Source organism: Pinus tabuliformis, chromosome J (genome assembly GCF_031772625.1).
Source record: "Pinus tabuliformis cultivar Carrire ecotype Pingquan chromosome J, CPIR1, whole genome shotgun sequence".
NCBI classification, from domain to species: domain Eukaryota; kingdom Viridiplantae; phylum Streptophyta; class Pinopsida; order Pinales; family Pinaceae; genus Pinus; species Pinus tabuliformis.
The window spans coordinates 454,006,908-454,015,836 of record NC_142295.1 but is presented as its reverse complement, the minus strand read 5'-3'; the positions used below and the strand labels follow the sequence as shown (position 1 = coordinate 454,015,836).

General features: G+C 36.5%; 1 pseudogene; it reads left to right on the top strand.

The window, feature by feature from the left end:
* Positions 1-6,354: 6,354 nt before the first annotated feature.
* Positions 6,355-7,663, top strand: LOC149227773 (uncharacterized; annotated as a pseudogene).
* The last annotated feature ends 1,266 nt before the right edge of the window (positions 7,664-8,929 follow it).

Sequence of the window (8,929 nt, the reverse complement as noted above, 5' to 3'; positions counted from 1 at the left end):
TTTTAATAATAGTCCAAAATATCGTTCAATCACCAAAGGTGATATAATGCATGCCAATCTTTAATATGCTTAGAAACATGCGCCCTGATTTAATGCATCACAATCGGGACAGGGCTCGGGTCACTTTATTTACGTCATTGCGAAATCGCCGATCGCCGATGGCGATACGCCTTATTGCATCGGGGGATTTGAAGGTGTCACAGTTATTGCATTGATTACTACAGCCGATTACCGATAGCAATACCTTTTATCGCATCGGAGGAATGGGGGATGCCTTATAAATGATGCACTTTGCCTTTCCCCGATATTCGATAGCGATTTCCCTTTTCGGATCAAAGTAATTCAATGGGCCTTTATCTATGTTTCTCTTATTATTGCGATATGCGATCGCTTTATCGTAATAATAAAAAGCTTTATGATTTGTTTAAAAGACCTATTTTATCATTGTTTAAAAGGGATATCATATTTCAGTCGGACCTTTTGATGAGGGTTTTTTCTAATAATAAGTTAATACCAATTTATTCACACATCTATGTTTAAAAGGGACCCATTTCATATTATGATTTTAAAAGAAAAATTTTATGAAATGGGGGGTTGTTGTACAACACAACAGTACATATTCAAGAGAACTAGGAGACTTATCAGATCCCTTACCTGAAGAGGTAGAATTACCTGTAGAGGTCTGCCCAAGTGCCCATAAGAGGACATCCTATTGACTCATGATATTTGTTAATTCAAACATTGAAATGTTCGCAAAAACCTTATTCATGTCGTCAACTATGTTGTAGTCCACAACGGGAAGAATGGACGAGGTGTCTAGGGATGTAACTTGGTTTGTGGTTTTCAGAGTGATGGCTATGTCCATACTATTGACAGAAACACTTTTCATTGAGATTTCTTTCTGAGACTTGCTCTGAGTTTCCTGCACTAAGTTGGCCGAAGGGTTGATTTTCCTGAACACATTTTCTTTAAATTTTTGCTTCGGAAAATCAATTGTAGTGGCCAACCCTTAGATTCTTAGGTTGTACTGGTTGGTCTTCTTTTAGGCAGATCATCACTCAGAGGCTGCTTATCGACAATACTCTTTTGGGTTGTGAGTATATAGTTAAACATTTTTACAGCATGCCTCACACTTGGAGTTTCATCGACTACATCAATTTCTTCCTTTTCTTTTGTGGGCTCTGTCTTCTCTTCAACCATTACCAAATCAACAAGTTTCATAGCAAGCATGCTTATGGCTTGATTACACTATGGGCACGTTTTCTATGAATAACATTCTTGATGGTATGAACAATATTGATATATTCCCAAGTGTTTAATGTTCAATAAAACATTGGAGCTCTACGCAGATTTTATCAGTTGGTCATTGCTACTGCCAAAAGTTGCAGTCCTTCTGAACATGTTGAATTTGGGAGGCTTGCTACTCACGGTGGTCTCGCTTGACCTCTGTTTGAGATCTGCCATTATCAAGAGAGACTTGATGAGACAAGTCAAGCTTTCAAGATCAAATGGTTCTTTCTCTTTGGCCCTACTCACAAAGGCCTTAAACCCCTTACCCATGTCCTTGGACTATTTTGTTGGTTCATCATCTGAGATGACTTCGATTTCACACAAGTCCTTCTAAACAATGATAGCCTTTTCATAATTTGTTGTTAGTATTTGTTTCATAGTTCGCTTCACAAACTGTGCAATGCTTGCTGGCAAGGAAGAAGTGTAGTAGTCTATTTTGATGGAGTCATGAGGCTTCGTGTCTTCCAGAAATTTGGTCAAGATGTGAATGAATCTCTGATTGAAATCTTTCACTTTTTTCTTTTACTCCATCTTAATATTACCCAGCTCTTTCAATAACATGGCAGGGGTCTTATCATCAGGAAATTTTTCAAGGAAGATCTTGTTAAACCCCCTCACATTTTGGATGGAGTTTGGAGGAAGGTTGTGTTACCATACAACTACTCTACCATCCAAGGTACATGGGAAAAGTATACATGCAATATCATCATAACATACCTCAAGTGTTTGCATATGTACGTAAAAGTTGTTGAGATGGTCTTAACCTTCACTGTCTTATCAGGGTCATACTCCATTAAGAGCTTCTCCAAATGCCTTGGCATCTTGCGTAAAACACCCAAAAGTGTGAGGGGGCCCTGAGTCATCCAATCCAGATTTTGGCCTGCCATGTCTTCATTTTTGTTGTCCTCCTCTTCTTTGTCACAATCTGATGTACCTTCTTCCTCTTCTTCTTCTCCACCTGTCCCGCAAAAATTTGTGTCCGAGAGTAGAATGTTGTCTCTGTCACTACCATGAAATAGTGGAGGCTCTTCTTGTTTTTACATAGAGTCTACTAATTCTTTAAGAGTGGAAAGAACCACGTATTCAAGAGTAGAAACTACTACCCTCATGGAGGTGGTCTTGTTCTTCTTCGGAGAATATGGAAGACTTGTTACTCCCAAGATGAATCCAACAACTTTTGTAAATTAATGGTTTATAGGGCAGATGGCTCGGATATGATCATACAAAATTTCACATTTAGGCTTAGGCAGAGAAGAGTCACCAACTTCAGAAGCACAAGTAGGGGAGGTGTAATGAAAATTGATGTCTTAACCAAAAGATGAGATGATGGGGTCGGTGGGTTTATCAACCATAAAATATTGGTTTCCCTCCTTCTAGAGTGATAAATGATGATGGTGTTGGACTTGTCAACATTCAGGGGATCTCCCCGATGTGAAGTCCTAATTAGACCTCACACTATTTGATGTAGGAGTACCATCTGGTATAAAGGCCCGATTGCCAAATTCTTAAATAGTTTCCTTGCCTCTAGCTGTCAAGAAGGGAGAGGGGTGCAATGGTGTCTTAAAAAAGAAAGGGGATGTGCCTGGTGAGTGTTTAGTTGCAACTATGTCAAGGTTCTTCTACTACGGAGAGGGGAGAAAAGTGAGCCTCTAAGTGAGAGGTAATAATACCACCTAGGAAGAGACACATGTGAACGAGAAGGATCTGTCTACCATCCAGTAGAATAGTCCACAATGGATGTGATGATCGTTACAACCAATAAATGAAGAGAGATCTATCTAATATCCCACATAATAGTCCACAAGGATGGGAAAAATATAACAACAATTACAACAAATTCTCAATAAGATAAGCACTAAATAATTGAAATAGTTAAACTATCTTAGCACATGTGAAATAAAACATGAAATACAAACATTTGTATAATAGTCTTACAAACATTCATAGTCCATGCATGAATAACGTGCTAGCTTTGAAGTCTTGAATTATTAAGTAAAAGTTCCAAGACACATATTTACAATGTACATCACTAGCCCTAATAGTGGAGCATTGGAGCCACTCCTTTCTCGTCAAAGAACTAGCTGATCTCTCTAATGCCTTGCGGGAGGAGCCACAGTGAACAGTCATTTGCTCATACAATGAGGGAGTATATATAACCAAGGGTGACTCTTTGACTACCCTCATGACTATTTGAATTCCTATGACTTTTCAACTTACATGAATCTTTACATTCCATGTGTGTCCTTTGGACTTCCACTTTACAATAAATTTGAATACAATATACATGGTCCATAATAGTGATGTGGAATATGACCACTCATGACATGACATGACATGACATTGCTGACATGGACTGGTTGATGATGTGGAAGTGTCAAGTCACTGTTGCTGCTAAGTGTAGGATGTCTTCTTAAATATGCTTTCCCTTCACCTCCGCATGGCTTGGTGATGCAAAATCTTCAATGATATTTTTTCTTGGATGGTGGTCACAAACTTGTGTCCCTTCACTTTCTCTCGATTGATTAACTTGTCATTTAAAGTACAAGAGAGTCTTTAGGTATGCTTCCCTCCTTCTCCTTCTCCATCATCCTTCCATGACATGATAGTGTACCTATTCCTGCAATTCACTCATGATGAGATGACATCTATCTGAAAACCCCATAGTCTAAGATGAGGCATTCTGATCCATTAATTGAGTCTGGGACATGTGACAGGCTGGGAAGAGGGATTCAGTGACTGTGCAGTTCCAGTAGTCACGGGGAATAACTTGATTTCTGAGACTGCATAGTGCACAGCTTAGGGAGGCCTGAAGGACAAGACTGAACATTTTCTGAAGGAATGGACACTGGGAAAGCCAACTGTACAGTTTTGGATGTCAAGGGAGGTTGGGCATTTGCGCATTGCGCAATTCCAATAGCCAAGGGAAGAGCTTGAGGCTTGAAGATTATATTTAAGATGGGAAATTACTAAGAGGGGGGATGAATTAATAATTTAAATTCTTTGTTTTTGCTAAACTTAAACTTATTTTTATGCAGTTAATGATTTATGTTTGTGCTCAATTGTTATTGAATTCCTTTTGCACATTTCAAGGCAAGAGGTTTGAAGATTTTTTTACTAAGAATTCAAAGCATTCAAACAACATGAAAGAATTAAACACATGAATACACCATATTTAAGTGGAAACCCTGAAGGGAGAAAACCATGAACTTTAGGCTGAGAGTGATGTGAAGGAAAGCTATTACTCCTTTTTACATAAGCTTTCTATAGGCTCCAATCTAAAAGAGGCACCTACCTCAAAGGAAGATCCAACTGCCACAAGTTTTTTGTAGGATACAACCCACAAGAGTCTCCTACCTCAACATGCTACAACATGTTCTTTTTCAAGCTACAACATTAAAAGGAAAAAAAAATTCTCAAGTCACAAATGTTGGTTACGTCATATCCAATTATGCTGCCAAGTTTTCTATTAAACTACTTCTTCTTTTCACTCTTCCTCTCCTCTTCTGCTACTGCTCATTCATTCTCTAATGCACACTCCTTCACTTCAAAAAATAAGGATACTCTTTTTTCGTTCCACATTGTGTATATTATAAGGAAGCCCTCTTGGTTGTTTGTATTCTTTGGAGGAATATGAAATGAAGCATAGTCTTTTGGACTTCCAAAACTGCTCACAAGCTTGTCTTTTATTTTTTAGTTCTAAAAATTATTTTGTAATATAAAATAGAGATGAACTAACAAATCATTCAGTAATAATTAAAAGATACAAGTCAGATTTGGATTATCTACATTTTCTGTTCAAACAAATATATGTATTTCATCTTTTGTCTCAATGTTTAGTCTTCACATTGATTACCATAACCTTTGCACTTCACATCACTTTCAACCTTTTATATTCATCATTCAACATTTATGTACACTTTCAATTCAAAATAAATTATCACTAATGTGCTTAGTCACATCAATAACATTAATCAATCAACTTAACTTGACATCAATGCCAATATTGCCAACAATGTCCCCCTTTGGCATTGATGGCAACTCAACTCATTCGTCCTCCTTCTTTTGTCTTGAAATATATTTCTCATTGCTGCCCATAACCTCTGCTTACCCCCCCTTTGACATCAATAAAAAGGGTTTACAAACTTCTTGTAGTGGTCCAATCCACATTTATCAATTTTTTGTTATTAAGGTATTGAAAAATATGGTCTTCAACTCACTGTAAAAGAGTCCTGATTGTAGCTGTCATCATTGCATTAAGTCTCTATTACTTGTAATGTCTTGCTCTCTATTTTTTTTTTTTTTATATTGTGAATGAATGAATACCACTCTATATGGCTTATTTGGGCTGCTCCAGATTGAATGAATGTTGCTCCATAAACATTGCTCCAAATACTCTTCAAGAATTTTTAACATTGAAAAATATTATTGTGAGAACACTGTTAAATATTGCAAGAATACTATTGAGAGAACACTTTGTAAGGAAAGCATGGCCTCATTGAATGAGTTGTGCCCTTGAAATAAATTGACCAACATCATTTAGCCATAAATTATAAATAATAACCTTTGTGCCATGTGTTCCAATCTCATGAATCATTGTCATCTGTTATATTAAGGATAATAGTCTATCTAGTAAAACAATTCATAGTACTTAGCATGGACAAGGTTAGATACCATATAGAACAATCATAACACAATGTTCAGATACTTAGCAGAAGACTCAATTCCAAAATATGTGAATATACCAGCTTAATAATCCAATGCTCTTTGCTGCTGAATACATCATGCTCTCTCTGCATATCAATAAACCAACCATTCCTCTACAAGATTCAAATCAATACAAATACCAAAATCCAAGCTTCATCAAATCTCTATTATTTCTGCTTAGTATGTATACCAATAGAAAACCCTGACAACTTCACTACTCATCTTTGCGAAACCCTAGCACTGATCAATTCCAGATTCAAGCAACAAGCAAGCTCAACACACCAATGCTACTCAGCACAACCCAACATCCCAGGAGCAAATGAAGTTTCTTCACTGCTAAATGTTCTAGATGTACAGATATTTTCCAACTACAAACTGTGTTCCTCATCTTAGAATTGCTGATGTATCTTTTAGATCTGGAACTAGTCTATCACGCTGCTTCTTACATACCAGTCAGAAAGTTATCCTCAATTAAATCATACCTCTGATGCTCTGATTAGAGTGTGAATGTTTTCAATCGGTGCCCTTACTGTAAAAACCAACTTCTAACTTTATGGTCACAAATATGGATACTTCAACCTTTTCACTCGAGATCTTGTATTCAAAAGGATGTAACCGTGTTTAAATAATCTTAAACTAACTTCATATTCGTGTCCCAAGCTGCTCTGAATTAGTTTTGTCACATCGTCGTACTTTCTCCTCAGAGTGAAAGATATAAAAGAATATCACAGATGTTAATTTGAATCAGTCTATAATCATATCTTTAAAACTTCACCCAAGGCATGATCCTTTAGAAAGGGTCTATACTTCTGCAAATTGTCAAGGATGGTGTGCCAAAAGTGTTTCGAGTAGGATCTTTAAGGTTAGCATTTCAGTAGGCAAGATGGTACTCTATTTCAAGGCCAGACCAGAGGCTGGTGATTACACCATCTACATGGGAATTGATAATTTTAAAAATGAAGAACTCATCAGATACTGTATTCCTGACGATATTTGGTTTCACATGGATAAGTTATCCTTAACACACTTTTATTTGAGAATGCACAAGGGTCAGAAAATAGACGATATTAGTCAACCAATCTTGGATGATTGTGCACAGCTAGTGAAGGCACACTCTATTCAAGGAAACAAACTCAATAACATTGACATTGTGTACACCCTTTGGTAAAATTTAAGAAAGAATTCTTTTATGGATGTTTGGAAAGATGGCTTCCATAATCCCAAGCTTGTTCGAACTATAAGAGTAGAGAAACAAACTAATGAAATTGTGAATCGATTGAACAGAACAAAAGTTGGGCAGAAACCTGATTTGAAAGCTGAGCGAGAAGCTATAAATGCTGCAGAGAAAGCACAAATAAAAGCTCAAGGGAGGGAAAACAAAACATGTGAGGAACTCGAGCAGCTTGAGAAAGAGAGGCAAGTAAAAAAATAAGAAGCTATAAAGGCTTTATGGTTGTAGAAAAAATGACTTCTAATAAAGATATTCCATCTGATAGCAAATCCACTCAAGAAATCGAGGATGATTTCATGCGATGATGCAAGAAGGAAGATGCATAAATAGTTTACATGTAGCTTTATTTTATGATAGTGTACACATGGTATTCTAGATATGCATCTCTCCAAGTAATTAGAGATCTGATATAGTTCATATCCATTTTTGAATGGCATTGTCAGGGCATCTATAGTTATTTCTGTTGGTTGCAATTCTTAACTGTAGTGATGTAGATAAGGTTGAGTTATTTCAAATAGAGAAGTGAGTTACCTTTCAAAAATTCTTGCATCTCCACCAAATAAAAGATTGTAGAGTTCCTTTTCTTCATTTTTCTGCGATACAATCCTCCACGCTGCACCGTTGGATACCTATGCTAAGTGCCAGGTAATGCGTTGAAACCACCTCTTCGAACCACCTCTTCTACGCACATAATCCTTGGAGATATTAATCCTCATAAACCAAACATTGAAGATCGTTGACAAGCTGTAGAGAAGTAATGTACAGATTCATGGTGGCACGCTAATATCTATACACTATATGGGTATTCTTTGAGAATCACTCACTAGAATTCAAAGTAACGTTGCTCCTTCAATCAGACTGGAATGTTGTGTCCAACCTCATTAACTAAGAATGGTAGAAATAATTTTCAATTTCGTCTACTTTTCTCCATGGAAATCACCTAATAATCGATGTCCACATGTCACCTAAAATCTTGTGAATTCCAACTCAATTTATCCAACATTGCTATGCTAGGGCACAAAACCCTAATATCAACTCAAAATTGTATAACACCCATCAAAAAGTTGTCAAATATAATATTTCGTCTGCCGAGTGAATATAATTGAATGCTAGTAATAAGAATATGCGAATATAATTGAATGCTAGTAATAAGAATATGCATAATGCTTCAAAAATCATGGTGTTGGTCCAAATGCATAGTGTTGACCCAATTATATAAATAATTACCGATCCCAGTACATCTTCCAATATGCTCACTCATTGTATAGCACAATAAATGTTGTAATACGCTGCTCCCAAAAACTCAAATGCGATAGCATATTAGTTCTTTAACGCTGGAATATAAGAGTTGAATGCATTGAACACATTGAGCGCATATTACAACGCTGCTCCAGAATGATTTAATGTTGCCAAAGGCACATCCAATATTAAGAAAGTTAAAGTCCAGTATCATTAACACTCTCCATAATGCAAAGGACATAATGCTTGATATTAAGAAATGTTGGTATTGCATAGTTGGTATGTTATCTATCAAATTAAGCATGAGAAAGGAAGATATGATCCAGTGTAATCAATGCAATGAAATAAATACTCCAATGAGAATAATGATGCCATTTCCATTAAAATTAATTGTTCTACAAACTTTTGAATGTAGTTCCAACCATTATGTGAATGTTTCCACTAGTAATTAATTGTTCTGCAACC